This window comes from Dendrobates tinctorius, unplaced genomic scaffold (genome assembly GCF_039654945.1).
Source record: "Dendrobates tinctorius isolate UK_male_01 unplaced genomic scaffold, ASM3965494v1 ptg000073l, whole genome shotgun sequence".
Classification (NCBI taxonomy): domain Eukaryota; kingdom Metazoa; phylum Chordata; class Amphibia; order Anura; family Dendrobatidae; genus Dendrobates; species Dendrobates tinctorius.
Window position 1 is genome coordinate 11,091,487 of NW_027361741.1, and position 27,927 is coordinate 11,119,413.

Below are 27,927 nucleotides of genomic sequence, written 5' to 3' on the forward strand. Positions count from 1 at the left end.
AAAGCGTATGAAGCTGGCAGCAGACAGAAATCACAGCATGACCTGGAGCATTGAGTAAGTTAGTGTGTGGAGGATGGGAGGCCATGCAGTGATGCCAGCAGGGTTGTTACACATAGCATTTCTTAATTAACCAATTAAGTTTAATGGACAACCTGATCTTAAAAACAGATGAAAGTAGTGCACTCACCCATTGATCTCTTTGTTAACCATCCCATTGACTTACATTGGTCCATGTGCTGTCTGTATGCTATCCGTTTGCTTATGGGCTGTGCAAGGAAGTAAAATATACTTGTCCTGACCCTTTGAGGTGGGCAAGTACTAACTATTCGATATATACTTCGTGTATAACTCTGAAACGTTGTGTTCACACATAGCAAAACAAATATTCAGATTTTTGCAATTATGTGCAAATAAGTCCTAAGGGCCCCATGATACAGTTTTTGTTGTAAGGATGCATACGGAAACTATATTAGGCATCCGTGTGTCTCTTATTTTACATCAAAGTACACAGAGTAATTTTTCTTCTACATTCCGTATAAATTGGACCTTTTTCTGCATTGAGATTTAAGCTGCCTGATTTACGTTAACCTGAGCTCTGCATCTGTATGCCCTCTTTGCAATCAATATTTAAACATACAGAGATCAAATGGACAATGAAATCTTATTTTTGCTGTGGTATCAATAAGGAGACTTAATTAAGAATGTGTAAATTATTTATCTTTTAATTAAAATGTGCTTTGTATTTACAAGTTGGCTTGGCTTGAAAAGGACGAATGCACATATATGCATCGCCTCAGGCTCATTTTTTTTTTAAAACTTGATGCCACCCTATCTTGATCTCAACTTATGCACAAATGTAAAATTACCTTCAGGCTTTTTCCTATATACTCCTAACCATTATTCCTATTCACAAGGTTACTTTTAACGCTGTGATCTGGCCTCTGCACTTGCATCTGTCTGACACAAAAACTGATCCCCTGGACAGGTGGGAACAATTCTATTTAAAACAATGGGATCTTTTCCTCCCCTTAATAAAAAAGGCAAATTGAACCCAGGTGTATATGAACCCAGCCTAACATTTAGAAATAGCCATGTAAAAACAGACATATCATGGAGAGAGTAAAATCCATGTTCCTTTTTGTGTGCCATTCACAGCCCCGATTGTATTATAGTGATTCACATAATTAAAAACTTGTTACTCAGTTTGATCTTTACTTTTAGATTAATCAGTTTATTTCTGCAGGACATAAAATGCTAAAATGAATGGAAATATACAAACAGGATGTTTCGTACTGCTGAAGATGCTTTTCTAGTTCGAATTTAATTGAAACGCATTGCAGATTAGGGAATTATCATCAAACAACATGCCGCAGTGCCCTGTCCTAAAAATGAAATAGTCTAATGACAAACTTAAAACAAACCAGCAAACACAGCATTAAGCGCTCAATGGCCCCAATTCTTCAATCAATTTTTTCCAGTTTAAAATTGATTGAAATGTTTAAAACTTTTTGTGAAATGCAATGCTGTGAAAAAAGGGTTTCGACTTTTGGTGTTTTTAGTCCCAGGTAGCTCTGCATGTTTTGCAAAAGGACAATGACCCTAAGCACCTTCTGGCTATATAAGGGCTATGTGACCAAGAAGTAGAGGTATGGAGTAATGTGTAAGATGACATGTCCTCTACAATTATATCAGTTCAGTAGTGGAACACAGCACCTCATAACAAAATAGGGTCAACTTTACCCATAGATGAAGCAGACGTCCTCTCCAAGGAGTCTCTCTTGGAAAAGTGTCCAATGTCTATAAGCAAAAGAGACAGCGCCTCACAAATTGGTGAAAAAGAAATCACATTTTTTTTCTGCTTTCTGTGATGACGTTTCGATCCCAACAATCATTATGAAGTGGTTTGGGATTAGTTGGACTGTAGACTAAACGCAAAGAAGCCAACAAGTGCTCAACACCATTGAGAACTCCTACAGGACCGTTGGAAAGCCATTCTGGTTCTCTACCTGATGAAGCTGCTTGAGAGAATGACAATATGGTATACATTGTTTTCTGAGTAAGAATATTTAATTTTTAACTCCTTCCCTACATTTTCAATTTCCATTTTTGCATTTTGTTTTGTCCTCCATTTCTTCCAAGAGCCATAACTTATTTTTATTTTTCCGTTCAGACGTATGAGGGATGGCCTGTTTTTTGTGGAACAAGATATACTTTCGAATGACATAATTCATTTTACCACATACTGTACTGGAAAACTGTGGCAAAATGGCTAACCCCTATTCTCCCACACCGCCTGAAAATCTGACATTGCTTTTGGTAATTGTGTTTATGGTGTACATGTGTGCGTTATGTGGTAAAAATGATCTGGCAGTATGATTCTCCTTGCAAGTAGGATTACAATGATACCAAAATTGTCTAATTTTTTTAATTGTTTTAATGGTGAAAGAAAAATCTGAAATTTATGAAAAAAAAGATTTTTTGATATTGTTGTCAATTTCTAAGACCCGTAACATTTTTATTTTTTGGTAAATAGACCTGTGTCAAGGCTTATTTGTTGCAGGGCAAGACGACTTTTTCATTGATACCATTTTAAGATAGTGTGAGCAGTTTGCAAGATGCAGTGATGGACAGGAGACAGAACAAGGGTTAATGCTTTTAATTAACAAAGGTGTTCTCCACTCAGGGAGACAACTGATTAAATGGGGGAAAACTGACAGTTCGGATGAGAAGGATATACTGACTTAAAGAAACAACGATCATGGTAACAGTATGGTTCTGTAAGGTGTAACTTATCCAGTCAGGTGGTCTTCAGGCAATAGGGAACACGAAGCAAACGATGGTGCCAGCAACAGCGGGGTTAGTCCGGTGAAATCCTGTAGATGATGATCCAGGTCCTGGCGGCAGCGGTTAGTCTCTGAGACATTCTGTCCTCAGTCCATATGTTGATGTGGCAGAAGGGGTACAGGCCACAGCATCATCTGAGCCCACCGTGGCTCGGTAAACATACACCAGGGGGTCAGGAAACAGTTCACGGTCACTCACCCAGTCTCTCTTAGATGGCACACGTGCAATACTAACGGGCCCAGAGCGTTTGGCAACACGTCACGTCTATGCTCACAGTCTCTGTGGATGTCAGCAGGGTGCTCGGGTGTGGGTCTGCGCTGCTACGGTACCCAAGGGACGGAGCGCTCACTTATCCCCGCTGTGCACTGTCTGTTCCCGCCAAGTCTGAACGCTTCCGCATGCGCTGTGTCCCCAGCAGCTTAGCCATGCCCCCTACTTCCAGAGGCAAAGGTCGGTCCGGTCCTCTAAGCTTTCCCCCGGACAACAGAGGAGACAGCACCGACAGTTCTGGACCCGGTGCAGGGCAGATACCCACGGCCCGGTCCTTATTCCTATAATAGATACAAGATTTTTATCACGTCTTCCATCATATTTGCAGTGAACTATAAAAAACAGCAATTTTATTTTTTTTCTTTTTATGGTGTTTACTTTTCTGGACTTGACAATACCACGTTTATTTATTTTTTATCTTTTTAAAGAGAGATAGAAGGCGCATAATGTGAACTTTTATATTTTGGGGGTCTTTTAATATATTTTTTACAGCTTTTATTTCTTTTACTTTTCACTGTATTTTTTAGGGGACTGGAACCTACCATCGTCAGATCGCTTGTGCTATATACAGGAATACCACAATATTGCTGTATATAGTAAAAATAATGGTCTACTTTGAAGCCCGGTTGGATTTCAAGGGAACTCTGACTGACAGGCATGGAGGTCTTAAATGGACCCCTATTTGTCAATTAGATCACTGGGGCGCTGCCGATGCACAGAATGATTTGCCCCCATTCCAGGGAACTATTAATGCTGCTGAGTTTGACAGTGGTGTTTAACAGGTTAACAATAATGGGCGGAGCAAAGCTCCACTCCCAGCTGTCAAAAGCAGGTCCTGGCTGTGTGTCACAACCATTATCTGCTTTGTATGGATCCACATACCTACTACCAAGTTGCGCCAAACATGTATGGCAGATGTCGGTAAGGAATCTAAGGTGTAACTCAGATTATGGATTGTTTCACATGTGTTTCTTTAGCATTTTTTTACCATATATATTCCTTCATGGTTTTGTTGCAATGAAAACCATTGTATTCAAAATTTTTGCCCTTACTGTATGTGACCAAAGAAAGCAAATTCATTTTCAGAAGTGTTCTGGTTCAGATTTTAATCAGTGTTTGGACAGTGTGTCAGTTTTTACCATCAGAGGCTATCCATAATTTTCTAAGACCGAAATACTTGTATACAAGGATGGACATGTGCTAAAAGTTAGCCCTGGCATTTGAAAGCAGAAAGGCCCATGCCGGCTCGGTTCCCTTTCCCAGATTGAGGGTCTCTATGACTTATATAACTCTGCCTATAAGAAATCAAGTTTTACTAAATATTTCTAATAAAACCATGTAAATGTAATAATAACAATAATAATAATATTGCAATATAACACCAATGATGTTCTTATTGATCATAGTCATTTTCCCTTTTCTCTTCCATTCAACACTGACCACCATGATCACCTATTCCTTCCATAACTCGTCTCTAGAAAATATAACACACAGACATCTTTAGCTTATTGTTTTTCCAGCACTCTCCTCATATTCTTCCACCTCTACACAAACTATACAGTGCTATAAGCAATGCCCTAGACCGTAATAGTGTCCACTCTGTGTGCTGTATAGTAATAGTTACCGTCCTGCAGTGGGCACTCCACAGTAAATAACGTTCCCTTTGTACTTCCTCGTAGTAATATTGTTTTCCTGCACCTTCTTAAGCCAGTTTCACACGTCCAGGTAATTCCGGTACCGGTAAACACTGTCCTGGAGCAATCCGTGTCCGTGTGAATGTGTGTACACATAGAACATCCGTGTGTCATCCACTTGCGATCCGTGTGTCCGTGTGTTTCGTCCGTGTGTCATCCGTGTGCTGTTCGTGTGAATACGTATCCAAACCTAAGGTTTCTATGTCCAAATGAAGGATTAATGCGTCAATTTAATGGTTTAAACTGGGAAAGGTGTGAGCCATTAGTGATTAGTGTTTAAAACATTGCCCAAAAGGTTTACTCCAATGACATATTAGCTTAGGGTTGTGTGTTATTATTCCAGGGCTGCCTTTTTTTCCCAGTCCGGCCCTGTGCCAGGCCTACTATTGCCATTAATGACCCTTGTTCTGGATACTTCTGTGTTGTTCTTGTATGTGCGAGTGATGGCGCTGACATCCTTGTGTTTGGACACCTTTTTTTTTCTATTTATCTAAATCAAAATGTCCACTATTGTACTCAGTTTTACAGGATAGATATAAAAATCTACTTTGTGTGCGGGGGGGGCGTCATTTTGCTGTTCGCATCAGGCAGCAGAGAGGCTAAGTTCACCCCTGTATATATCTGCACATTATATATGTTTTAACTGTGTGCAAAACATGTCTTCTATCCTGTCATCGCCTGATGTAATTGTACCCAACACACCAGACTAAAGATTGCCTTGTGACTGTAGAAAATATACACATACAATACATACATATATCTCAATGGTAGTGCAACCTATCATTGTGCTTACTATATGTGGCACATGATTTGGCAGCTTTTATAATGCAATTGGTGTGTCCAATACCAACTGCACTCGCATAATACAAGTGATGGATTGCTGAACTTGGTTGAGCCATGAAGTTCTATTGTGTGTTGTCATCTTCTTTAAAATTACTATTGCAGCATGCTGCCACTTAGTTTCAGTCGGATCATAAGCCAATGCGAGCTAGCTAAATAATACATTCACACACTATCATAGAGCAACATAGGTGTAAATGCCAATACATTTGGATTTGGGTAGCATTTCACAAGTTTACACTACAGTGGGAATGAGCTCTAAGTAACAGTATGACAAAGTGGGAAAAAACTGTATGCCCGTGATTGTACCTTCTTTAATTATAGTATATTTCAAGTAATATATGTTGTTGGCCATGTAAACAAAACTTACACACATTTAATAAAGATGATCTGTTATGTCTACATTGTTAGCAATTGCTGTGTGCCATTACATTTTCTTTTTAACACAATAAACTATGTACTAAATGTGAATGCTTGGATGACCGTTTGATGTAACATATTCATTTTTTATTTAAAAAAAAAAACACATATGAACAATTAACCAAGTTATTTATTTTTGGTTCCAACATATGTCTTCAAAATGTGTTTTACATTCCAAAAATGCAAAATACAAAGCTATGTATTTAGCTTACATTACAACAAAAGAGCATCACCTCCAACCCCTCCCCACACACACACACACACACACACACACACACACACAGACATATGCAAAACCTTTAGGCCGATATACAAAAACGTATAGATAATGAAAGGCTTAACATGAGCCAAAACCTCAATGTGATGGCCTATTAAAACTAAGCACCTTTATAATTCTTTGGAATGGTGTTGTCATGATCCAGGTTGGATATGACAGAGAAAATGCACAAGTAACCTTTTTTTTTCCTTTAGCTGTGTGCTAAAGTTTGGTTTTTGCCCCCAGTGGTCATTAGGATTATTGCACTTGGTGTCGTTTGTTCTAAGTTCCCCCCGGTGGCCATTAGGGTCATTGCACTTTGGTTACTTTAGTTTTGTGCACGTAATTATAAAACAGGTGTGATTGCTCTATAAAAGAGTGTCAGGTGTGGCAATCAGTGTTGGTGATAGTCCTCAGTTACAAGCAAGCCTGGGTGAAGGATGGGGCTGAAGGAGAGTCCCGGGCAGCTCAGTGAGAGTCATGGAGTGGCAGCTCTGGTGTCTGCGAGGAGGGCTGGCATGGCTTGGTGGAGTGGCAGCTATGGTGTAGAGCTGCACTCATGATGCTGGACTCGGTTGCTGGAAAACTGGACTCATATGCTGGACTCTGTTTCTGGACAACTGCATGCAGGTGGTGGACTCTGTTTGCTCCAAGGCTGCACTATGGTGTTGGATCCAGTCGGAGGAAAAGATGGACGCAGGTGGTGGGCTCTGTTGCTGGGAGCATAAGCAACAGAGCAAAGCTAAGTGGTGTTTCCCTGTTTTGTCTCTTTTCCTTATGTGTGTTTTAGTGCAGTGGTGGGATTAGTTTCCGCACCATCCACTTCACTAGTGAGGGTTTAGGTGCAGTGCAAGTCAGGGTTTTTAGGTTCCTGATCGGCGCCCGGTGCGGAACCGGCCTAGGGAACATTAGGAGTGTAGAGACACTGACTCAGGGGAGTGCAGGAGGTCTCCACATCCCCGTTCCCTATCGCAGGGCCACCATTGTTATTGTTACCCAGGTTTTCCCTTTTATTGTTTAAATACACCTGTTGGAGGCGGTGTATCCAGCTGCACATTTTATTTAAATTCGCCCAACTGGAGGCAGTGTATCCTGGGTCACGCGTGTCATCTAAATCCGCCCTGCTGGAGGCGCTGTGTCCAGCCACGCGTGACCATGACAGGTGTGCTGGCTGCTTTTTTTTGGGTACTCTACATATTTAGCTAGATTAGTTACAATCAACTAACTCACTCTGACTAGAGAAAGACTCATCGCTGGGATTGAGTGCGCTTTCATGTTCTGGACTGGAGGAGTGTGTGCCCATTTGTCCTCTAGACATTTGGCCCTGGAGAGTTGGTGTTTGATGAGGTGTGGATGTGAACAATGTAGGGGAAACAGATGGAGATGGTGGATAAGGTTGGGGTTCCAAAGACACTCCCAAAAAGGATGACTGGACACGTTGTTGAAATGAAGTACTTTCTGACTCAGAAATCTGGCTGACATAGGAATGTGATTTACTATTACCACCTCTTGGCAGATGGCTGTGTGTAACAAATTGGTCAAACACAGGTGTCTGCTGCCTTGATGGAAGAGTGTAGGGCTGTGGATGGGCAAAACTAACAGCACTACTATCCCCCACAGATATGACGGAAGCCATGTTTTCAGATTGTTGGCTGTAGGTGCTGGTGGGGGCAGACATTTGGCCATAATGATGTCTGGAGGCACGGGAAGGAGGAACCAAAAAAGTGCCAGACATTTTTTGAGAAGAATGTCTTGAGGCAGGAGCTAAAGACCCAGAAGAATGGCCAGCCATTTGGCCATAATGTTGGCTATAGGCAGGAACAGGAGGCCCAGAATAAGTGCCAGACATTGGCCCATAATGTTGGCTAGAGGCAGGAGCTGGAGGCACAGAAATGGATGCAGCATGCTCTCAGCTTGTTGTGTTGCTGTGATAGGTTCGGCCCGTGAGGATAGTGCTCCAACATTTTGGGTATCTCTGATGTTGGTTTCAGATGGCATTTGTATTGTAAGCTGGCCAGCTCGCCATTGTTCAAAAGGCCCTAGAACATGGTTGGGTTCCTGCTCTCCCTGTCATGCAGCAATGAGGGTCAATATTGCAGCCCGTACACGTTCCTGCCGTTCATCAGGAACTTTGGCTAGGCAGGGGGAGAGGAACCTACAAAACTACTCAACTGAATTTTCTGGTGTCAGGGAATTAATGATGGATAAAACTCGCGCATCAATGAGCTCAGGCATCATACGTGTGTCTTCATGTCGCCTGGTTCGTCAATCTCTGAGAGTGTGAGCAAGATAGCGAGGGACATTGGCTGTTGATATTGCCTGTGTTGCTGGGGCTGATGATGTTGATGCTGCCTGTGGCACTGGGGCTGCTGCTTATGTTGTTTCGCCAGATTGTTGTGTGCTTCCCTGAGCAGCATCAGTGGAGGCTTCACCGGCATCAGACACCTGTTCAGGCTGTGTTGTTGGAGTGGGTCCGCTAGGGGTTTGGTCTCAGATGCTGAGGTACATGCCAATGATCTGTCTGGGGTGGGCGAATCATCAGAGTCATCTAGGTTGTCATACGTCCAAGGAGAAAATACACTGTGGCATAAATATAAAGTATTTACAACAAAGACTAAATAAACAAACTAGTTACATTGTGCTAATTTGTGACAACATATGAAGGTAGGTGTTGACCATATTAAATATTCAAATTTTAGCTTACAGTATCCACGTGTGTATGCATAAAATTTAGACATTCTTTATGTAATCGAACTATTGTTCCACAAATTTTTATTTTGCTTTTTACATATTTATGTAAAGAATTTTTTTTCCAACATGTTTTATTGATTTAAAGAGCATTACAATAAAAGATAATCATACAAGTCTTGAAGTAACAAGCTATTTGAGAGGTGTAAAACTCACAATATTGGTATAAAGAGCATTACCAGAAAGTAAGTCATACAGGTTTGAAGGAATCAAGCTTATTTGATGCTTATTCGACAGGCATAATACTCATACATGACCCCTACCTCCCTTAACCCTCCCCCCAACATATAAACCCCTTAAACGACTTTGCATTTGGTTAACGATCAACAAGCTCAAGGAATAGGATTACGTCCGCTGATTTTCTGAAGAAGGTACCACTGGATGTTTTCAAAATGTGTCCTTATTTTGTCCCTGGTGTCTTGAGACAGTGATGGGATGAAAAATAACCATGTACTCAAAGACCTCCCAGTCAATTTCTCTTTATTTGTCAGGGTATCTAACCAGTCCATTCGAAAAATATACATTATTTTGGAGTATATGAGAGATTTGGATTGTGGCAAAGGACTCAGCCAGTGCTGCAAAATACTTTTCCTGGTAGCTGAGGCCCATATTATCATCATGGCCTTAAGATGTTTTAGGAATTTGTGTTGAGAGCTGTCTAAAATATTAAAATTGCCCATTGCAGCATCAAAGGAAACAAAATGCCACCAAGATTCTGCAGTTCAGTGTGGATAGACTGTCACAGTTTTAGCACTTTGGGACATCCCCACATGTGATGAAATATGTCTGTGTTTCCTGTCCTGCATTTGGAGCATGTGAATGTGCCCACTGGAGACATCCTAAACTAAATGTGTGGAGTAATGTAAGCTATAGAGTAGTAGGCGTAATAAAGACATGTCAGCATAACTGCTGGAGGGGATCACCTTTCGTTGCATCAGAGTGGCATCTAAGATTTCCCCGACTGTGATGTTCTGTATATCATCAACCCATCATACTGGGCCTGTCTTTTTGCCCTCCCATGACCATTGCTTACGCAACAATGTGTAGCTGCTTAAAAAAATATTTTAAATAAAAACATTGTTGTAGTAAGGTTATTATGTTTTGGAAAACAGTCACTTACGGATTTAGCTCCATGATTGGCCTTAGGAAAGCTAAATTGCGGTAGTAAACATATTGCCTTTTTTTGGCAGCACCGGAGGTGGAGGGGATTAAATTCACGCCTGAACTGGTCTCTCGCTGAGCGCCAACGCCGTTTGACCAAATCAACTGTTGGGAAAGTGTTAAAACAAAATATTTTACATAAAGGCCAACATTAAAATATTAAATAAATAACAACAGAATAGGTTCAGCTATGTTCTATTTCCTAAGTTGTTTGTTTATTATCAGGATGCCTTCAAAATATAAAAAAACTTTTGGGCTTGACATTAAGACTAAGAAGTGTGTGACCACTTTCATCCATGCTTTCACCCAAAATGTGATGTTTGTTCACCATGACCATGTCTAAAATTTGGTTAGAAACAACACAGCCTGCCAAACTTGGGGTGTGTAGAACAACACAAACATTCACACAATTAACAATTACCAGCAGACATATGTAAGGGCTTGTAGTGTGTAAAACATTTTGTGTGGTGTCAAGAATATAAATATTCAATTTAGACAGAATCAGTGGTGAAATACAAACCCTACAAGGGTGTTCTTTTTTTCAGTATGTTGTGTATGGCCGATTAATAATAGCAGGCAGCACCTGATGATCCTTACATGTAAACTAAGTCATTGGCGATCACGTTATAATTTAAACAACGTCATTTACACTTGCAAGGCAAACATTTGGTTTAATTTTCTATCAGGAAATTAACACATTGCAAAATATGGCAGCCTAGTTAGGCCTAAGCCCCAAAAATGTGAGACATCTGTACAGATATGGTTTTATACAGTACAGACTGTAAAATATTATCTAACATATTTGTTAGGCCATGGAACATTGCAAAAGTTCACATTCTTAACACATGTCTGACAAGTATCCCTTGATTTAGCAAGGTAAATGGATTATTTTTAAAATTTGCTATCCCTAAAAAAATTGGGGACAGACATGAAGCTACTGAGCACCACAAAAATACTGCCACAGACACACACTGCATGTTTTTGAAATTTTCACCAAGCATGCTTAATGATGAATTAGTAGATTAACCCCTTCACCCCCAAGGGTGGTTTGCACGTTCATGACCGAGCCAATTTTTACAATTCTGACCACTGTCCCTTTATGAGGTTATAACTCTGGAATGTTTCAACGGATCTAGGTGATTCTGAGAATGTTTTCTCATGACATATTGTACTTCACTTTAGCGGTAAAATTTTTTCGCTATAACTTACGTTTATTTATGAAAAAAACAGAAATATGGCGAAAATTTTGAAAATTTTGCAATTTTCAAACTTTGAATTTTTATGCCCTTAAAACAGAGAAATATGTGACACAAAATAGTTACTAAATAACATTTCCCACATGTCTACTTTACATCAGCACAATTTGGGAAACAACATTTTTTTTGTTAGGAAGTTTATAAGGGTTAAAATTTGACCAGCGATTTTCTAATTTTTACAACAAAACTTACAAAACCATTTTTTTAGAGACCGCCTCACATTTGAAGTCACGTTGAGGGGTCTATATGGCAGAAAAAACCCAAAAGTAACACCATTCTAAAAACTGCATCCCTGAAGCTACTCAAAACTACATTGAAGAAGATTATTAACCCTTCAGGTGCTTCACAGGAGCAGAAGCAACGTGGAAGGAAAAAATGAACATTTAACTTTTTAGTCACAAAAATGATTTTTTAGCAATAATTTTTTTATTTTCCCAAGGGTAACAGGAGAAATTGGACCCCAAAAGTTGTTGTCCAATTTGTCCTGAGTACGCTGATACCCAATATGTAGGGGGAACCACTGTTTGGGCACTTGGCAGGGCTCAGAAAGGAAGGAGCCCCGTTTGACTTTTTCAACCTAAAATTGGCTGGAATTGAGATCGGACGCCATGTCGCGTTTGACGAGCGTCTGATGTGCCTAAACAGTGGAAACCCCCCACAAGTGACCCCATTTTGGAAACTAGATGCCCTAAGGAACTTATCTAGATGTGTGGTGACCACTTTGAACCCTCAAGGGCTTCACAGAAGTTTATAACACCCGGTCGTGAAAATAAAAAATCATATTTTTTCCATAAACATGATCATTTAGTCCCCAATATTTTGTTTTCCCAAGGGTAACAGGAGAAATTGGACCACAAAAGTTGTTGTCCAATTTGTCCTGAGTACGCTGATACCCAATATGTGGGGGGGACCACTGTTTGGGCACACGGCAGGGCTCAGAATGGAAGGAACCCCGTTTGACTTTTTCAACCTAAAATTGGCTGGAATTGAGATTGGACGCCATGTCGCGTTTGACAAGTGTCTGATGTGCCTAAACAGTGGAAACCCCCCACAAGTGACCCCATTTTGGAAACTAGACCCCCTAAGGAACTTATCTAGATGTGTGGTAAGCACTTTGAACCCCCAAGTGTTTCACTAAAGATTATAATGCCCGGGCGTGAAAATATAAAATCCTGTTTTGTTCCCACATAAATGATCATTTAGTCCCCAATTTTTAATTTTCCCAAGAGTAACAGGAGAAATTGGACCCCAAAAGTCGTTGTCCAATTTGTCCTGAGTACTCTGGTACCCCACATGTGGGAAAAAACTGTTTAGGCACACGTCGGGGCTCGAAAGGGAAGTAGTGTTGTTTTGGAATGCAGACTTTGATGGTCTGCTGGTGTCATGTTCCGTTTGCAGAGCCCCTGATGTGCCTAAACAGGAAAAAAAATCCACATGTGACATCATTTTGGATACTAGACCCCCAAAGAACAAATCTAGATGTGCCCCCAACTAATCTAATGTAAATTAGTAGTGCATGGAGGTGTGGTACAATTTGAAGCAATCTTTCATACACAGGCCAGGTTTTTTGGGGCAGGTGTCGCATTGATAAGTGGTGTCGCTGCGTATTCCTTTTTTGTAACACACTCGACACCTTTTTAGCGGCTTACCTTTTCTTGGGGTTGGCGGGACCACCCCCGGAAAATGCTGACCTGGTACAATACGAGCATCTTCAGTTCCAGAAGTACTGGGGCCCGCTCCTTCCTGAGCGCCAAACATCAGAGCCTTAACCACTACCTCCTGGAACTGAAGGTACGACGTATCGCTGGGGCATGCACATTGTGACAGCAGGAATGCGTTGATCATTTCCATTTGGATGATGTGCATGGCCAGCTTTTTATACCACACCTTGGCCTTCCTCAATGCATTGTACAGTTGGAGGAGTTGATCGGAGAGATCAACGCCCCCCATGTTTTTGTTGTACCCCACTACACATGTCTGTTTGCAGACCTGTGTAGAGGTACCCCGTACAGTGCAGAGGGTACTGCCATCACCGTGTATGGTGGTCAAGAGATGGACATCTCTCTTGTCCTTGTACTTGACCACCAGCAGGTGGTCGCTACATTGGGCTCTGCTCTCACCTTTTCGGAGCATCTGCCCAAGTAGCGTCTTCGGGAGGCCTCTCTGATTTTTGCGGACAGTACTGCAGGCTGCGGTACGTCGCTCAGAGAGGGATTTGTAGAGTGGGATGCTGGTATAAAAGTTATCAGTTTAGAGGTGATAACCTTTATTCAGCAGTGGGTGCACCAAATCCCACACAATTTTCCCACTCACTCACAGGAAAGGAGGACACTCAGGGGGTTCAATCCTGGTGTCCTTCCCTTCGTAAACTCTAAACCTGTGGATGTACCCTGAGGTACTCTCACACAGCTTATAGAGTTTGTGTAACGGTCAACGTGTGACTGGACACAGCGCCTCCAGCAGGGCGAATTTAGGACACACGTGACCCTGGATACAGCGCCTCCAGCAGGGCGAATTTAAATAATACCGGGACGTGCAGCCGGATACACCGCCTCCAGCTGGCGAATTTAAAGTACACGTAAAACTGGATACCCCGCCTCCAGCTGGCGAATTTAAACAATAAGGGGAAACACAGGAACAATTACAGTGTTGGGCCCTGTAATAGGGAATAGGGACATGGAGACCTCCTGAGCTCCCCTGAGGCAGCATCCCTGCACTCCTTACAATCCCTATACAGGCTCCGAACCTGTCGCCGCACGCGAACCTTATGCCTTGACTCGCCCTGAACCTAGTCCCTCGCTAGGGCATTGGCCGGTGCCGAAACTAATCCCACCACTGCACTAGATCACACATAAGGAAAGTCACAAACAGGGGAAATAGAAAACTTAGCTCTCTCTGTGCAAATGCTCCAGCACAGAGTCCAGCAACCGACTGCAGCCTTCCTCCTGAATAGCTGCCACCAAGTTCAGTCAGCGCTGCAAAGAACTCCCTTCTGTGACTCCTTCCACACCAGGACTCAGATTGAGCTGAGCAATCTCTCCAGCTCCTTCCACCACCAAGGTTGGTTGCAAATGAACAACTATCACCAACAATGATTGCATACCCTGAGACTCATTTATAGAGCCTAACACCTGATTTATAATTACCAATTAAACCTAACACTAAGGTGCGATACCACTCCCCACCACCGGGCAACTTAGAATGAAAGACACCACGTGTGATAATTCTAATGGCCACCGGGGGCAATCACGTCACACTTTGCACTTGACAAAGTAAAAAAAATTCACTTTGTCAAGTTTAAAACTGTCAGATCATGACAGTTTGATTCCGTACCTGGCCCTCTTACTTAATCGCAGCCTTCCCTTGAAGTGAACCAAGGACTCTTCCACGCAGATATCCCTTTGGGGCGCGTACACTTCACCAAACTTTTTGTTGAAGTGTTCGATGACCGGCTGAACTTTGAAAAGATGGTCAAAGTTGGGGTCATCTCGTGCGGGACACTGTGCATTATCAGTATAATGCAGAAACTTGTGGATGGCCTCAAAACGCGTCCGGGCCATGACCATTCGGAACACTGGAGTGTTGTATAAAATATCAACACTCCAATATTGCCGAATTTCCGGCTTCTTCAGTATCCCCATATGGAGGATCAGGCCCCAAAACTGTGTCATTTCAACTGCGTCTACAGGAGACCAGTTTGAAAATGATGAATGCGGGTTTTGCTCCAAAAATTGACGAGCGTACAAATTAATTTGCTCCACCATGAGGTTAACAAAATCCTCAGAGAAAAAGACTTTGAAAAAGTCAATTTCTGTGAGGCTGGTGGTGTCAAACTTGATTCCTGATTCTGCCACAAAATCAGGAATCAGTGACTCGTAATTTTCGGGGGGCGAGGTCCATACGGGGAGCACTGGGTCAACTGTGGGCATGGTGGGCGCTGCCTCATCTTCTATTCTGGAGCGTCTGCGTGGCAGTTCTGCAGGACCTGAGGAGGAAGATGAGGAGGAGGAAGAGGATGAAGAATCCGAAAAATAAAGAAAAGTGGGATCGCCATCATCGCTATCAGTGTCGGAGGCAAGTATAGCATATGCTTCCTCCATTGAATAGCGCTGTTGGATGAATTTGATGACATTTTTGTGTAAATATGGTGCTTGGGTGTACACTTTATTGAAAACTGTATGTGTATGTGAGGGGGGGGAGTGATTGGTGTAAACGCTGTGGAAAAAAGTCTAAAACAGCAGGCACTAGCTGATAAGTGTCACTTATCAAAATTAGGCTGCTGGATGTGCGCATGGGGTGGCGCAAGGGGGCTAAAAAAAAAAAAAAAAAAAAAAAAGGAAAACGGCAGGCACAAACTCTGATAAGTGAACTGTGTCACTTATCAAAGTTTGCCAGCTGGGAGATGTGTGTGCGGAGTTGGCGCTAAGGGGGCTGAGAAAAAAAAGGGAGCACGAGTGTTGCTCGATGAACTGCATCACCAATCAATGCTCGGCAGCTGCGCAAAGGTGGGTGGAGGGGGGTACAAAAAAGGGGGGATGGGGTGGATGAAGAGAGATTGGGCAGGGATCAGTTAGGGTTGTAGTTAGGTGGCACAAAGGGGGGGTGAAAAAAAATGAAAAACGGCAGGCACAAGCTTGGATAAGTAACGTGTGTCACTTATCCAAGTTTTGCGGCTGCGGGATGTGTGTACGGAGGTGGCGCAAAGGGGGCTAAGGAAAAAAAAGCGAGCACGAGTGTTGATCGTGAACAGTGTCACCGATCAACGCTCGGCGGCTGCGCACGGAGGTGGTGCAAAAGTGGGGTGGAGAGGGGTAAAAATAGGGGGAAGGGGGATGGGGGGATTAGGGTGGAGGGATGGGGGGAAGAAGATAGATGGGGGGTGAAGATAGATTGGGCAGGGGATCAGGAACACTTACGGTTGGCGTTTTTTTCTTTCTTTTCTGCAGGGATTGTAATGCTACAAGTTGTGGCACCACAATACTCAGCACAGGAGCTCTTGCTGCGTCCGACCTCTCTGCAGGAATCCTCAGCTAGAGTGAGGACCCCTGCAGACAGGTCAGAGGCAGGTCAGGGGCAGGTCACAGAGCGGTCACATTGCTGCTGTGACCTGTTATTGGTGGGATCGAATGATTACATCGATCCACCAATCCCTGATATGCCTGGTGACCATGGCAACTGCCTAGGATCGGCACTCACAGCTCCGATTCCTAGGCAGGTCATGCCCAGGTCACCAGCAGGGCACAGAGCGGTCACATGGTAACCGCAGCTGTGCCCTGTGGTTGGCGCGATCGCCGATCTAATCGATCACGCCAGCCAGCTCCTGCAGGCCCTGCTGGGCCTGCATCAGGCTCCAGCCTAGGATCGGTGCTAATATAGCACCGATCCGGGTCGGTACTGGCAGGGCACAGCGGCGATATAGCAGAATTGAACAGCCAATCACAGCGCTCTGGATGCCGGGGGGGCGGGATCGCAGGCGGGGAGGCCGACGCCATCTTCTGTAAGGTGAGATGGCGTTGGAATTTTAATGCGATCACCGAGACTTAAGTTGCGGTATCGCATTAAAGGGCCCGACGTATTATCCCGTCCACGGTCATACGGGCCCGGGTACCGTGGACGGGATAGTACGTCGGATGTCAGAAAGGGGTTAAATAGAAGGATCATACTATAAGCCTATGAATAAATGTAATATGTATGATAATGTGATTAAACATACAAATGCAAAAAACACATCAGCTAATGTGTGTTTTGGTTAGACATGTAATCAGGCAAATATAAATCACTATGTCAATTCTTTACATATTGAAAAATTTTTGAAGTTGATTGTTAAAAAGGAACATATATGGGGTAACTTACCAAACTTTGCCTGCTTGGCTGGTGAATAAGTGGACCAGCCAGGTCTGGGGTAGTGCTGTTCAGCTACAGTGAACCAAGCACGTTCTATGGCCAGCCTGACATGGTATCCGTTGGATCGAGTGTCCCAATGTTCGGGATGTTGCTCCACCAGACGTATTAGCTGTTCTGTGTCCACATGGGGGCGCATAATTTTGTGAAAAATTACCACACTTCAAACATTCAACCACTGTGAGAAGAGTCCAACTTCACCTTACTCCAAAAAATGCTGTCCAGACTGTGAGCAAAGTTTTTTGCATGCAATGTCTAGACACCTGGCTAGTATTGATACAATTGGTTTCAACTTTAACCCCTTTACTCCCAAGGGTGGTTTACATGTTAATTCCCGGGCCAATTTTTACAATTCTGACCACTGTCCCTTTATGAGGTAATAACTCTGGAATGCTTCCATGGATCCCAGTGATTCTGACACTGTTTACTCGTGACATATGGTACTTCATGTTAGTGGTAAAATTTCATTCATTTAACTTGCGTTTAATTGAGAAAAAAATGGAAATTTGGCGAAAATTTTGAAAATTTCGCAATTTTCCAACTTTGAATTTTTATGCTCTTAAATCACAGAGATATGGCACTCAAAAACTTAATAAATAACATTTCCCACATGTTTTCTTTACATCAGCACAATTTGTGAACCAAAATTTTTTCAACTAGGAAGTTATAAGGGTTAAAAGTTGACCAGCGATTTCTCATTTTTACAACACCATTTTATTTTTAAGGACCACGTCACATGTGAAGTCAGTTTGAGGTGTCTATATGATAGAAAATACCCAAAAGTGACACCATTCTAAAAACTGCACCCCTTTAGGTGCTCAAAACCACATTCAAGAAGTTTATTAACCCTTCAGGTGCTTCACAGGAATTTTTTGAATGTTTAAAAAAAAAATGAACATTTAACTTTTTTTCACAAAAAAAAATTACTTCAGGTTCAATTTTTTATTTTACCAAGGGTAACAGGAGAAATTGGACTGGAAAAGTTATTGTGCAATTTGTCCTGAGTACGCCGATACCTGATATGTGGGGGAACCACTGTTTGGGTGCATGGCAGAGCTCGGAAGGGAAGGAGCGACGGTTGACTTTTTCACTGCAAAATTGGCTGGAATTCAGATCGGATGCCATGTCACGTTTGGAGAGGTCCTGATGTGCCTAAGCAGTGGAAACCCTCCACAAGTGACCCCATTTTGGAAACTAGACCCCCCAAGGAACTTATCTAGATAGGTGGTGAGCACTTTGAACCCCCAAGGGCTTCACAGAAGTTTATAACGTACAGCCGTACAATTAGATAAATCATATTTTTTCCACAAAAATGATCTTTTCACCCCCAATTTTTATTTTTCCAAGAATAACAGGACCCCAAAAGTTATTGTGCAATTTGTCCGGAGTACGCTGATACCCCATATATGGGGGTAAACCACTATTTGGGCACATGGCAGAGCTCAGAAGGGAAGCAGCACCATTTAACTTTTTTGGCTGGAAATGAGATCGGACGCCATGTAGCGTTTGGAAAGCCCCTGATGTGCCAAAACAGTGGAAACCCCCCAAATCTAACTTCAACCCTAACCCTAATGGGAAAATGGAAATAAATAAAAAAAATTAATTTTATTATTTTTCCCTAACTAAGGGGGTGATAAAGGGGGGTTTGATTTACTATACATGGCGGGTTTTTATGTTTGGCAGCTGTTATACGCTAAAAGACGCTTTTTATTGTAAAAATAGTTTTTGCATCACCACATATTGAGAGCTATAATTTTTCCATATTTTGACCCACCGAGTCATGTGAGGTCTTATTTTTGCGGGATGAGTTAACATTTTTATTGGTACCATTTTCGGGCACGTGACATTTTTTGATCACTTTTTATTCCGATTTTTGGGACGCAGAATTAACAAAAACCAGCGTTTCATGAATTTCTTTTGGGAGATGCGTTTACACCGTTCCGCGTGCGGTAAAATTGATAAAGCGGTTTTATTCTTCGGGTCAGTACAGTTACAGCGATACCTCGTTTATGTTTCGGTGCTTTTATGCAGTGAAAACAATTTTATATAAAAAATAATTATTTTTGCATCGCTTTATTCTGCGAGCTATAACTTTTTTATTTTTTTTCTGATGAAACTGTGTGGTGGCTCGTTTTTTGCGGGACAAGATGATGTTTTCAGGGTACCGTGGATAGTTATATGCGTCTTTTTGATCGCGCGTTATTGCACTTTTTGTTCGGCGGTATGATAATAAATCATTATTTTTTGCTTCGTTTTTTATTTTTATTTTTTAAGGGGTTTGCTAAAGGAGTTAACTAATGGGACAGTTTTATAGGGCGGGTCGTTACGGACGTGGCGATACCAAATATGTGTACTTTTATTGTTTTGTTTTGTTTTTATTTTCAAAAAATGAATTTATTAGGGAATTTTTTTTTTTAATTCAGCGATTTTTTTTAAAATTATTTTTACACTTTTTTTTTTTTTTTTACTTTATTATAATATGTCTGATAATATCGCTGATCTGTCACATCACAGATCGCTGTGACAGATCGCTGATCAGTCACAGGCACTGCTGCAGGCTTCCTCATGCCTGCGCTCTGCGGGCAGTGAGGAAGCCAGCTCCCTGCAGGCCTCTGAAGCTCCCCGTCGCCATATTGGATCCGGGGACCTGCAGGGAGGGAGGCCCCCGCAGCAGCGCTGCACATTGCGCTGCTGTGGGGGACTCAGGGAAGCACGGAGGGAGCCCCCTCCCTGCCGATGCTTCCCTTAACCCTGGTACACCGCGATCATGTTTGATCGCGGTGTGCCAGGGGTTAACGTGTCGGGGGTGGTCCGTGACCGCCCCTGACACATGGTGCCGAGTGTCAGCTGTGATAATCAGCTGACACCCGGCCTCGATCAGCTGTGCTCTCCCGTGAGCGCAGCTGATCACACTAGACGTACTATTCCATCCTTGAGACTTCGGTCCCAGGTCACATGGACTGAATAGTGCGTCTAATGTAGGAAAGGGGTTAACCCTATATTTTGAAATACGCACATGGACCGCACACGGACAGCATCCGTGTGCAGTACGTGTTTACACAGACCCATTGACTTGTATGGGTCCTTGTGATCCGTGCTGTTGCATAAAAACGGGCATGTCAGCGTATTTTGCACACAGACACACGGTCTGTGAAAACACGCTGACATGTGCATAGACCCACTCATTTGAATGGGTCTACATGTGTCAGTGTCTCCGTTACGTGAGGAAACTGTCACTACACGTACCGGAGCCACTGACGTGAGAAAGAGGCCTAATGTTGAATCTTTACCACTGACCTGATTCTTTGTATTGCAAAGGATGATATCGGTGGTGAATATCCGCAGCATAAATTGACACATTGTTCATGTTAAATCTGCAACGGTCAATTCTCGCCGTGGATTTTCTCAGAGTATAGATGAGATGTCATAAAATCCCCTCCACTACACTGGTGCTATAACATATTAACTTAGTGGTTAATAAAAACCAGGGGACATTTATCATTGAGTTTGAACCAAAATGTGGGTGCCAAGATGTGTCCTACCTTATGTTACACCCTGATATTAGCATGTTATATCGCACAGTTGGTAGTCTAGTATTTATTTCTATGTAGCTACATAGTGGCCCAAAGGTGCTCCAGTCAGATGCTGAAGAAATCCAATGGATCTTTGATCTCAGTACCTTAAGACCAAATAGCCTAAAAAATGACGTAAAACGGTTTGGATTTTAATTAAAAAATCACTGGGATGCCATACTATTTTTTACTACATGGCACTTATTAAGCTGATATGTAATTCATGTTACTCTCGAAAAGGAATTAGCTATATACAATAAGAATAAAAACAGAATTGGGATAAATTATTATGTTACTCTACCAAATAACTCCTCTAAATAAAGAAAATCTTTTGAAAAAATTCATTTTAAAAAAAGTTCCTTAAAAAACTCCTTGAAAAATTCTTTACTTAATTCCTTACTTAAGTACATATCTAATAAACTCATTATCAAATAATACCTCACTTCATAAATATATAAATCGGTTATTCCTCCTAACAGGAATTAGGAGTTTATTTGACCTGACTTATATCCTTCACTTGCGCATCCATTTATTGCCACATTAAATAATCAGCCTACTATCTACTTTGCATAATCACCTTTTCATTAAAAGTGCTTTTATCTGTGGGAGAAGCGTGGCACAACTGTCAGTTACATGATCAATTATGCAGATCAATCCTGCTATTTAAAGTTCATTCGATCTGGACTGCAAAATCTTTGATGAAGAAAGCCGCAGCTTTTGAAATGCATTGGATATCGCTTCCTTACCAGCCCGACTTTGAGTCAGGTCTTTAGTGACGTCACGTTCTATGATCTGTTAGCAGTGTACTACTGCTCAGGTCATCCGGCAGTAATCCCTCAGCGCACGCCACCGGCTGGGGCTGCACTGTGTTAGGCATCGGATTTCTGCGTTTACTCCGCAGTCTCCTGCTGTTTATCTACTGCAGAGGAGATTGATTGCCTTGCAGCAAATCTCTCCTGAGGCTAAGTCCTTCTGCCCTCCTACTGAGCATGCTCATGGGATGATCTCCCATTGGAGATCGGGAGTCATGTGCTCAGGTCCTGCTCCAGATCTCATTGGTCCATCTCAGAGATCTGGAGGCTTGCAGAAGGTCCCGGCTGCTATAAAAGGCGCGCATGGCTGTTCCGCCATGTGCTAGTATAGACTTACTTGCTGCTGTGTGCATGAGGACGGATGTATGATTCTGGTGAATGACTCATTATAAAACCCCTTCCCTCTGATATTACGTATGTGGTTAGGGACTGAGTTAGAACCAGCACTCCTCTGCTGCAACATCCACAGCTGCTAGCGTCCGACATTGAGCTTGCGTCATAGCTTTGTCGTTTAGCGGCAGTGCCCACGCCACGCTGCAGTAGCAGCTCTCCTTAGCGTCCGCAGCTGCGACGCCGCACACACGGTAGGTCTAGACGGACGTAGTGCCGCCGTCCTGGGCTACTCCTGTGACCCGATACCGTGTGTGTATTTATACTGAGTACTGTGACCTCAATAGGCTCTGTCTGTGTATTTGTGTTTATTTGGCATCTCTGTGACTTAATAGAGATTGCTCTGCGCACCTGGGTGATGTTTAACCCTGTGCGCATTACCGCCATATTGCTCCTGCCACCACTTAGCAGCGGTTATATCACCTACTGCATGGTGGACCCCGAGCGGCGAACGCACTTTATTATTATTTTTATTCAGTGCGTTCAGCCGTTCCTAACACACTGCTGCACTTTGATTGTCTTATTTACTCCAGTCAGCAAGTACTCATCTCCTGGACCAAGCTTGATACCTTGCGATCCCTTGGTATCCAACAACTGGATCTGTGCACCATGGCACCTTCTTCCATTGTTTATAGTATCAGAGAACACGGACTTCGCATGTCTCCCACAGAGTGACACAGCAGTAGGATTAGTGCATCATGGCACGTCCTCTCACCGCTCCCAAGGACTGAAGGCAGCGAGCTTCATGCATCTTCTATGCAGTCACTTAACAACAGGTAAAAACCTTCCTTTCCTTCAGATTATCTTTCCTCATATATTTACTTATATTATATTATGTGTGAATGACACCTGTCATATCAATCTACTGAGCAATAACTTATACCACTATTTACTAGGGACCGCATCTGAACACTTGTCTCACCTTATACTATATGTGTGTAAGGGGGTGGCAGTACTATGGACAGTAGAGACAAGCTGCCCCTTTAAGAGACAGCACCCCCTTGGTTAGAGCAGTGGGACATTCTGCGCTTCCCTGCTGTAAAGTAAAGGCTGTTTGGTGTCATCTGCCAGACTACAGAGGGGAGGGGCTGATTTTCTGTGTGTAGAACAGACCCAAGATTTCTGCAGGAGCCTGCGTGAGCTGTGAGGAAAAGAACGTTCAGTCTGTGACTTTGTAAACTATTCTGGGGATTAAAGGGTGGCTTTCCTGTCTTGCCATGAGAAGCCACGAAGAAAGGACAAGAGAGGAAACCAGAGGAGGAATCCATCATTCCTAGGAGCATCATTGAACTTGCACACAAGGAAAACAGAGCTTCCAGGAAGAAGTGCGCATCATCTTGCAAAGCTTCAGGGGCCCCCCGAATGGACTGAGATACTAACTACTGTGAGTGTTAACCCCGTGTGCGCACATGTTTAGGGCTTAGGATAGGCTGCAATAGACAGAGCACGGTAGCCGTGCGGCTGGAGTAGCCGGTTAGGCTATAGTTAGAGTAGCAGCACACTGTACTTTATTGTATTGTTTTGCCTTGTGCAAAATACACTGGTCTGTAACAGTTGGTGCTCTGTGCCATTTGTACGGCCCAGCTAGAGAATATCACTTTTGTAAATTGTTTTATGTCATTGCATACCCCTGTTAACACTTTCCTAACACTGCATTCCTTGCCTGTAAATAAATTAACCCTTTGTTATTTGCACCTCATCTTGTGTACCGTAGTCTCCCTGCATTGTGGTGGTCCCCCGGCCATCGCTTCATGTGCACACACTAATCTGCCCAAAGCGCCATTTGGACTTCTTCAACTTTAGGTATTTTCTGTCATATAGGTCCCTCAAAGTCACTTCAAATGTGATGTGGTTCCTAAAAAAAAATGGTTTTGTAAATTTTGTTTGAAAAATGAGAAATCACTGGTCAAATTTTAACCCTTAAAACATCCTAACAAAAAAAAGTTATTTTTAAAAAGTTGTACTAATGTAAAGTAGACATGTGCTAAATGTTACTTGTTAACTATTTTGTGTGACATAATGTTCTAATTTAAGGGCATAAATATTAAAAGTTTGTAAATTGCACAATTTGTCAACTTTTTACCAAATTTCCATTATTTTCAGGCAGAAACACAAGTCATATCTAAAAAACTTTACCACTAACATGAAGTACAATAAGTCACAAAATAAATTTGCAAAATCAGTGTGATTCGTTGAAGTGTTCCTGAGTTATTACCTCAGAAATTGACACTGGTTAGAATTGTAAAATTCGGCCTGGTCATTTAGATCAAAACAGGTCGCAATGCTGTCCTTTTCTTCAGCTTCCGGCTGGATTCCCGGGGATCACAGTGCTCAGGATGTTGGCTGGTGGCTGCTTTTTGCCGGCCGTGGGGTCTATAACTGCTCCTGAGACTGCGAGCACATGCACACAGCATATAGAACAGAATTTTGTCACCAATGACCTACTAACCGCCAAGAGCAAGCGACGCTACTCTGTCCTCCTTCTCCTGGACCTGTCTTCTGCCTTTGACACTGTGGACCATTCCCTCCTGTCAGAGGTGTAGATAGGGTTTTGGTTCAGGGGGGTGAAACTTCTGAGTGGGCCCCTAACCAGAGAACCTCAGCAGATGACCGCGCTATTGCCAAAAATAATCTATATATAAAAAGACCAATATTGATATTAACGCCATATGGTCAGTGGTAAATAATACCAGTCCTACAGAACATATAAGAGATTACAGCACTGTTACAGATAATGACTTACCGCTGACGTTGTTTCTGATGGAATCGTTCACTTTTCACGTCTTTTCCATCTGGCCCAGACCGACATGACGACTCCTCCTGCCAGGACTCGGCTGCAGAGAATACAACAAAGACACATTTCATTTCTCATATTTTCAGCACTGTCAGCAAAGGGACTATTCCTAACCTGCACAAACTCCTCATCCTGCTGATACCCTGATATTGAGCCGCTGCTGCCGTATGTGTCCCTATTACTGCACCTATTGTGTGGTTCTGTGTGACCTCTAAATTCTAAAGCAACTCTCTAGAACATAGCAATGCCTGGTGCAAGTGCCCTAGAAAACAGTGCCCACATTTTGTCCCATAGAATGTAATATTGCCCTGTGTGTGCCCCTTTGACAGTCACAGTAACCCGAGTTCCCCTATAACAATAAGTGCCCACTTTACATTTAATAATGTCCAAAGTTTCCCCCCTGTTCAGCTCCTCTATACACAGTATAATGCCCACTCACTGTATATACACTGACCCCTTAATATCCCCAAACTATTTAATGGCTCCAGCACTGTTTGATGGCCCTGCCACTATAATCCCTACACTGTATGATGGCCCCCTAGATAGCATCCATATAGCACAGTGGTCTCCAACCTTTCTGACCTTGAGAGCCACATTCAGCTTAGACAGAGGGTCGCAAGCCACATCCAGCTCCCATCTCCTTCAAAGTAGTGTCAACCAAAGCCCCCATTCAGGTATAATGATAACCAAAGCTTTTCCACAGAGATCACTCCAAAGCAGTACACTGAGATCCAGGGGTCCCCACAATGCCCCCATTCAGTATTCTCCCATCAAGGACTCCCAACATACTGTCTCATCCAGCTTTGAGCACCTCCTCTAACAGGTAGTACCATCCTCCAGCATACCATACCTAATATATCTCTAAACCCCTAAGACCAGTAAATGTGCATCCACATCTGCACTTCTGTGCAGGGCTACTCACTAAATTCACCATTTTGAGATGCAGTCTTCATACCTGTTTGCTAGACCTGGACCTAAAGCCACATGTGTCTCCCGAGCTACAGGTTGGGGACCCCTGATATAGCATAATACACCAGATAGTCCTCAAAATAGTATAATGCACTCCCCATAGGCAGAGTCTATAGTATAATGCACTCCCCATAGGCAGCCTCTCTATTATAATGCACCCCCATAGGCACCCCCTGTATTATAATGCACCCCCATACATAGCCTCTGTATTATAATGCACTCCCCAGAGGCACCCTCTGTATTATAATGCACCCACATAGACAGTCTCTGTATTATAATGCACCCCCATAGGCAGCCTCTGTATTATAATGCCCACCCCCATAGGCAGCCTTTTTATTATAATGCACCCCCATAGGCAGCCTCTAAATTATAATGCACCCCCCCATAGGCAGCCTCTGTAGTATAATGCACCCCCATAGACAGCCTCCATATTATAATGCACCCCCATAGGCAGCCCCTATATTATAATGCACCCCCATAGACAGCCTCTATATTATAATGCACCCCCATAGGCAGCCTTTTTATTATAATGCACCCCCATAGGCAGCCTCTAAATTATAATGGACCCCCATAGGCAGCCTCTAAATTATAATGCACCCCCATAGGCAGCCTCTGTAGTATAATGCACCCCCATAGGCAGCCCCTATATTATAATGCACCCCCATAGGCAGCCTCTATATTATAATGCACCCTCATAGGCAGCCTCTAAATTATAATGCACCCCCAAAGGCAGCCTCTATATTATAATGCACCCCCATAGACAGCATCTGTATTATACTGCACCCCCATAGGCAGCCTCTATATTATAATGCGCCCACATAGTCAGCCTCTATATTATAATACACCCCTATGGGCAGATTCTATATTATGATGCACCCCCATTGGTAGCCTCTATATTATGATGCACCCCCATAGGCAGCCTCTGTATTATAATGCACCCCCATAAGCAGCCTCTATTATATGATGCACCCCCATAGGCAGCCTCTATTATATGATGCACCCCCATAGACAGCCTCTGTATTATAATGCACCCTCATAGGCAGCCTCTAAATTATAATGCACCCCCATAGGCAGCCTCTAAATTATAATGCACCCCCATAGGCAGCCTATATATTATAATGCACCCCCATAGGTAGCCTCTATATTATAATGCACCACCATAGGCAGCCTTTGTATTATAATGCACCCCCATAGGCAGCCTCTATATTATAATGCACCCCCATAGGCAGCCTCTGTATTATAATGCACACCCATAGGCAGCCCCTATATTATAATGCACCCACATAGGCAACCTCTATATTATAATGCACCCCCATAGGCAGCCTCTGTATTATAATGCACCCCCATACTCAGTCTCTATATTATAATACACCCCCATGGGCAGATTCTATATTATGATGCACCCCCATAGGTAGCCTCTATATTATGATGCACCCCCATAGGCAGCCTCTGTATTATAATGCACCCCCATAGGTAGCCTCTATATTATGATGCACCCCCATAGGCAGCCTCTAAATTATAATGCACCCCCATAGACAGCCTCTAAATTATAATGCACCCCCATAGGCAGCCTCTATTATATGATGCACCCCCATAGGCAGCCTCTGTATTATAACGCACACTCATAGGCAGCCTCTAAATTATAATGCACCCCCATAGGCAGCCTCTAAATTATAATGCACCCCCATAGACAGCCTCTGTAGTATAAAGCACCCCCGTAGGCAGCCACTATATTATAATGCACCACCATAGGCAGCCTCTTTATTAAAATGCACTCCCATAGACAGCCTCTGTATTATAGTGCACCCCCATAGGCAGCCTCTATATTATAATGCACCCCCATAGGCAGCCTTTATATTATAATGCACCCCCATAGGCAGTCTCTGTATTATAATGCACCCCCATAGTCACCCTCTTTTTTATAATACACCCCCATGGGCAGATTCTATATTATGATGCACCCCCATAGGCAGCCTCTATATTATGATGCACCCCCATAG

The 27,927-nt window shown here is 42.9% G+C and overlaps 1 long non-coding RNA gene across 3 annotated transcripts in view; it reads right to left on the reverse strand.

Moving 5' to 3' along the window:
- Positions 1–2,641: 2,641 nt before the first annotated feature.
- LOC141096307 (uncharacterized) overlaps positions 2,642–27,927 on the reverse strand; it is a 140,534-nt gene continuing 115,248 nt past the window's right edge. Inside the window, exons 4-7 of one of the 3 annotated variants that reach the window (XR_012233640.1) lie at positions 24,908–24,998; positions 24,614–24,796; positions 10,193–10,338; positions 2,642–3,395 (exon numbers count right to left, since the gene is read on the reverse strand). This is a non-coding gene — a long non-coding RNA (uncharacterized lncRNA). The remainder of the gene's footprint in view (positions 3,396–10,192; positions 10,339–24,613; positions 24,797–24,907; positions 24,999–27,927) is intronic. The other 2 variants (XR_012233642.1, XR_012233641.1) reach the window with 2 other exon arrangements.